Source organism: Barbus barbus (genome assembly GCF_936440315.1).
Source record: "Barbus barbus genome assembly, chromosome: 8".
Lineage (NCBI taxonomy): Eukaryota > Metazoa > Chordata > Actinopteri > Cypriniformes > Cyprinidae > Barbus > Barbus barbus.
Genome location: NC_136736.1, coordinates 9,033,171 through 9,039,963, shown reverse-complemented (window position 1 = coordinate 9,039,963; position 6,793 = coordinate 9,033,171). Strand labels below are relative to the sequence as shown.

Genomic DNA, 6,793 nt, shown 5'->3' with positions numbered 1-6,793 from the left:
CAGGTGTGTGTTCACTGCTGTGTGTGTGCACTTAGGATGGCTTAAATGCAGAGCACAAATTCCAAGTATGGGTAATCATACTTGGCCACGTTACTTTCATTTATGTTCTCTTATCAGACAGTAGATTGATGCACCGGCAGTGTGTGATTAGACTGTAGATAAGGAGAAACAATTCATCTCTCATTCTTTTTCCTGATTTACATCTGATTTAATCCTTTATCCTGTCTCCTGCTCTCTCACAAAATCCTCTTACACATTCATGTTCTTGTCTATAATTTTTCATCCTGTATTTCCACCCAACACCATTTATTTATATTGTGACATCTATTATTGGTCGTTCGAAATTGTCAATAACCTTCTCTGTCATAAAAGTGCCATTATCTTTTAATTGTATTGCTATCTTTATTGCTTATTTTGATGTTTTTGAGTTAATCACAACTTCCATATTTTACTTGAAATTTCTTGCTAAAAACACTTTTTGAATTATGTTTAGAACATTTTATGTATGCTGGTTAGTCAAATGTTAAAAATCTAATATTTTTTTTTTTTTAGTTTGCAGTTCAGTATTGTCAACAACACATACAAGCTTCTGGATGCATCTTCTGAAGTCAGACCTCAATCATAGACCAGATATCCTGACAAGCAGCAGCTTAAATAAGTAGGTGTCAGACTCACATTCCACAGCAGTACTTTTGTTTATAGTTGAAGATTTCATGATATACCCAGCACGCACAGCCCACACAACAGTAATGTTATGTAAGATTAAAAAGGGAGAATAAAGAAAAAATCTGATGATCCCTATGATCCGCATGGTACATTTTGTTCTGATCTTGAGAAACTTATGTCACATTCACAGAGTTGCATTCAATTGATAATCTGATTGCTAAAACCGATTCAACAAGCTTAATTTTAAAAAGCACATTTAATAGCTATGAGAAGAATATGTAAATGTGGGTTCTTGCTAAGCCTGTATGTGTCAGTGAACACGTACACTCCGGTGTAAACCCAATTGATTTGCCTGCTGTCCATAGCTGGATTCCTCATTCCCTTTGTCCTAGAGTGCTCAGAGTAGCTGCAAGCTGCTAGTGACGCATAAATGGAGTTTTAATATCACTAAGAGCATCTGTTTCATACTGTTACAGCACAGAGCTCACTCTTTTACAGCTTAAAACGTGAACCGTTCCGTCTGTCCATTCTGTGCTCCATCCGTTCAACAATTTCTAATTTTTTTCCCTCTCACATGATCCCTTGCTAACTACAGCTGCTTATTAAAAACTGGGTCAATGCACATGGAGTATACAGATACTGTGGAAGTTTTGCACGATACAAAACTATCAATTAAATAAGCCATATTAAAATAATAATAATTATAGATTTTGTATTTTGACAGTGATGGGAATTGAGTAAGACAGATTTGAGATTCTGCACTATTTCAAGGTCACTAATCAAGTAAGCAAATTTATAACTTTGATCATGTAAGATTCTTTGTACAGACGGTCAGATGTTCTTGCTTCCATTGAAACATAAGTTGCTCTTTGGATCATCAAAATCATCCTGGATAAGGATAACATGATCATTGTGTTTTACACAAACTTGTGAAGTTCATGTAACTCATGTGTTGCAGAGAGTTCACAATAATTAAAATCAAACTATTTTTTACCATATGTATTTGTCTGCTTCTTGATTCTGTGGAATGCAATACATATTATTTACAGAAGAAGATGCAAACTTTTTCATGCAGTGAAAGTGAATGGTAACTACAGACATCAAGCATGATTTTAAGTGATTATAAACTTAAGGGTAGTTCACACAAAAATGAAAATTCTGACATCAATTACTCACCCTCATGTTGTTCCAAATCCGTTAAGATCTTCATGCGTAATGGTGCTCTCGTGTCAAAGACTGACACGGAAGAGAACAAATTGTTGAGAAAAGTTATTTTCTTTGCACACAAAAAGTATTCTCGTTTGCTTCGTAACATTTCGGTTGAATCATTGATGTCACATGGATTATTTTAACAATGTTCTAACTATCTTCCATAAAACGTGTCAGTTGCGTTGCTGTCTATGCAGGGTCAGAAAGCTCTTGGATTCCAACAAAAAATCTTAATTTGTGTTCTGAAGATGAATGAAAGTCTTACGAGTTTGGAACGACATGCAGGCAAGTAATTCATGACAGAATTTTCATTGTTGGGTGAACTCTTTAAAATATAGTCTGCTCTTCACAATCATATGGCTTCATAAGACAAAAAAAAATGTAACATTATAATCATATGCACTTGTGTTTTTATCACATTTTTTTGTTTACTTCTGACAGTTTGTCAGCCTCTGATCATCATCCACTTTTACAGAATGGAAGAGCCCTTACCAAAAAGTAGTATACTTCAAGTTTTTTTTATTAAGTATACTTAAGTATAGTTCAAGTATACTTTATGTAGAAAGTATACAAATATCAGTGTATTAGTAGTATACTTGTACGTGTACTATTTCAATACTCCTTGGGATTATTGGCCCGCTTTCTAAAAGTATACTTTTAAGTATGACAGTAGTAAACTTTGAGTACACAACTAGTTTACATCAATGTTTTTCGCTTGGACTGCAACTATACTAAATGTGAATTTATAGGTATATTGATAGTTTACTAATTAAATACTTGTAGTTGCATTTTTAGTACACTGTAAAAAATTATCGTGATTTTAACGGTAAAAAACTGTGAAAATGCTACGGTAAAAACCTGTTACATGGTTAACGGAAAGTTCCTGTAAAATTTACAGGGAAAAACCGTAAACTGACGTTCCCAGAATTCCCTGCATTCCATTTCAAATTCTGTTTGAATTTGACGTTTTTTTCTTTGAAATAACTGTTTCTTAGTTTTTTTCTTATCGGTTATGTTTATTAGGGTTGTATGTTACATCTAATGTTGTTAAATTAATGTTTATAGCATATTTCAGTTTAATGAGTCTCACCATGATGGTGTTTAGTGCTTGTGTGAATGACACTGTGCACCTTCTGTATAATCTATTGTTTAAAAGTTGCTTGTGATGGGCTTTGACTCATCATGTGACTTTCTCATCATTGCCTGCATTTGGTGGTTATCAGTGTATTTCAAAGGAACAAAACAGATTTCAGTACCTTAATAAGTTGGTATATTAAGATTATATCAGTTAAAGAAATTACGGTATTTAACTGTAAATTTAAGTTAAAACCGTAAAACCTAAAACGTTGCTACCGTATTTTTTACGGTAGAATTCTGGTAACCACAGCTGCCAGTTTTTTTCCGTAAATTTTACGGATTTTTTTTTACAGTGTACACTTTGAAGTATAATCTCAGTAAACTACTAGTTTAGTAATTTTATACTGAAAGTATACTCGTTTTTCTTAAGTGAACTTTACATCATACATTAAGTACACTACTATGTCCCTAATTTGGTTTTAATTTGTATATATTTTGTTATATGAATATCTGAACATACAAAACATCAAAAGAAAGTACATGTATCTGCTTGCAAACAAAAAAAATATTATTTTAGCTTCATGCATTCTTTTTTTAAACACTTGAATGTGGCTAAGTTTCATAAAAAATAAAGAAATAAACCACATTTTGAACAAAAATCTGAAAAGAGTATGAATTGGATTCAGAATGATAATCAAAACATAGATGAGTCAATTAACACCCCAAAGCATGACAGTCATTATCTCGTCATTGGTGACATTTTATTCCATAACATTACACAGTTTTGATGCTGTTTTATATCTGATGATTTTGTTAGATTACATGTGGAAGCATCTGTTGTTTCGGTTCCTTCTTCACTTGTGTTTTTTTGAACATTCTGTAAAGAAGATGTGTACTAGCGCACCCTATATAACAATGAAAACATGGATTCTAGGATCACAAGTATAGCTCATATATATTTAGACTTTTTCTAAGTACAAGTCAAGTACACTTAAATGTCATTTTAAGTATATTTCTCAAAGTACATAAAAAGTAGACTAAAAGTATACTTTCCTATTTTTTAAAGTTTAAAAGAAGTATACTAATAGCACACTTGAATAAACTTATTTTTCTTAAGCGAGAGCAGCAGTAACATTCTTCCAAACATTTAATTTTGTGTTCCACAAAATATGACATACCAAATATAAGAAATTCATGAGGTTTTTTTAACACTTAAATTGTTGGTAATGTACTTTGTAATAACAGTTTGTTTAAAATGAGAAAAGATTGGGCAAAAGAAATGGGTAAATCGGTTGTATCGTATAGATTTTGATTTTATATTCTAGTGTTTTCTAGTGAAAAGTTGTTTCTAATCTGTATTCTGGTTAAATATTGTGTTTCTAGCTAAGAAAACAAGCTCAGAGCAAAACACAAAATATGCTGATAAGAAGGTTTTAGACAAATAATTCATGTTTTCATGTAGTCTCTTTTAGGCTAATCTGTGTTACATTTGCAAATGAATGTTTTTAGTAATGTTATCTGTGTATGTGTGGCCTGGGTTAAAATGAGCAGTTATTTGAGTACCTATAAACTCAGCAAAAATCTTGCATTCAAATGCTTTTATTTCCAGCTAATTTCTACTAAAATATTTGTATTAACATAAAACAAACTCAGCATGTTTTGTAGGCATTTGAAGAACAGAAATGGAAAAAATGAGTACCTGAACAAAAGTCGCAATATCTTGTGTGGTCACGAGCTGCTGTGAGATGTTATCCCACTCTTCCACCAAGCCACTTGCAAGTTCTCAAACACATCTGGGGGGAAACATGGTTACATTTTGACACTTTTACACTGCAAGGGCTGTGGCATGTTCATACAGGTGATCAGTGACCAAGGCATATTATTTGTGGTGTTTTGAGAGTCAGTAGAAAGGTCTCTTTTTTACCGTCCCTGTGTCCGTAATTGTCTACCGACTGTAAACTGTTAAGGTCTACTCCACAGTTGCATGTGCAATAATTGCTTATGGTTCATACGCATGAAAAAACCCCTTTCCAATAAAATCCCTGTTGCTGAGTTATATATGCATGTAGTCAGTAATCTGAACAATGCGAGAGAACAGAAACAGGAATATAGGTCATGTTGACTATGTGTGTTTGAGAGGCTTTGGTTTTGAGTTCATTTGTGTTTACCAGTGGCAGGGACGTACTCTCTTTAATATTCTCAAAATCACAACAACCTCAGAGGTAATCCAGCATGACTATAGCTTAAATAAAACCCAGTGTAGCAAAGAGATGCAGAAAAGATAAACGCTTATAAGGCCATCCAATGATTGTGACCTCTGGTTGGTAGACCTAGTTCACTCAGAAACATTAGTCGTCAATTCCAGGATATGATATTCCATATCATAAAGTCCCTTTTTGTCGTCCCTCTCTCCCTCATTTATGGGGCAGTTTTTAAAGCCAAAGAGGTTGATGGAGCCCTGTATGCCATGCTGGCTGCGAGTGACGCTGGTGGGGGTGGGAGAGCTGGGTGAAGAGGGGAACAATGAATCTTTCTTCCTCATCCTTTCTGTGACCCATGGGTCCAGCTTCCACCACCAGCCCCTCGAAAAGAGCCCTCAAACTTTGGCGGATCCGAGTGCAGAAGTTTGGACAGCTAAACGTGTAGATAATTGGGTTCAATACAGAGTTCAGGAAGGCGAATGTTGTCACCTCCACAAGCTCCACAATCTCTGTCTTGTACTGAGTCGTCACCTCCAGCAAGCAGAAGACGTGGTAGGGCACCCAGCAGAGAATAAAGGTTGCGATCACTGAGACGACCATCTTCATGAAAATTTTGTCTGCCTGATGAAGACAGGCTGTGGACAAATTTCAAGGATCTCTGTTTGCCATTGCTCGCACCCTGCCATTGACTCTCAAGCTTCTTTCTGCGAGCTTGCAGTTCAAGAACAATGGAAGTGTAACTGACGGCAATGACAATCAGAGATACGACAAATGCCAGCAAGACTTTGGACACTGCCGTCGCTGCCTGATGCACCTTACAGTCTCTGTGCAGTGTGTTTGAGGAGAAATAGAGTGTAAAATTGTGATAGTAGAGTTTGCTGCCATCCTTATTTTCCACAACAGAACGGAACATAAAATACGGAAGTGCGTTAACCGCCGCCCAAGCCCATCCAAGACCACAGATCTTCCACGCTGCCGACACAGTACGATGAGTCCAAACCGGCTTAGTCACCATCAAACAATGGTCCAATGATATCACAGCCAGTAGGAAGGCAGAAACAAACATGTTGAGGAAAAAAATGGAGGCCTGGGCTGCACATAAAGCGCTGCTCAACTCCCAGCTGTGGTTCATCAATAGGTAATGAGTGAAAAGCGTCAAGGTTAGCGTGGTTAGGAAGTCCGACAGTGACAGATTGAGGACCCATACAGCAGCAAAGAAGACGGAAACCAAGCACCCACAGCACCAGTCCGTTTTCCAGGATCCCCAGAGTGGATACCACACCGTGGACGCTCACCACTGCCAAGTTCACGCCAGTGTCTTTGTTTAAGGTGTGAGAGCTCATTGTTTGCAGAAGAGGGCAGTGGAGCTCTGAGGGGGATGATGGGCTGGGGGTGGAATTTGGAGAGAATGAGGAAGTCATTGCGGTTACAAAAAAAGAGAAATAATATTTATATATTTTATTACAGCCTTCTGTAATGAAGCATAGATCAATGAAACCTTTATTATGTTTTTTTTTTTTTTCAAATGTGTGTGGGTGTTTTATCTTGAAGTTGAACATCTGTAGGATTTTCAACCAGGTGTTGTATTGCAAACAATCTCAGAAAGAAATGTACAAAAGCTGTCACTGTGATGGTACATT

General features: G+C 36.0%; 1 pseudogene across 1 annotated transcript; it reads right to left on the bottom strand.

The window, feature by feature from the left end:
- Positions 1 to 5,287: 5,287 nt before the first annotated feature.
- On the bottom strand, positions 5,288 to 6,574 carry LOC306873782 (prostaglandin D2 receptor 2-like; annotated as a pseudogene). Its single transcript has one exon. The product of its transcript is annotated as a prostaglandin D2 receptor 2-like (transcript).
- Between the last annotated feature and the right edge of the window lie 219 nt (positions 6,575 to 6,793).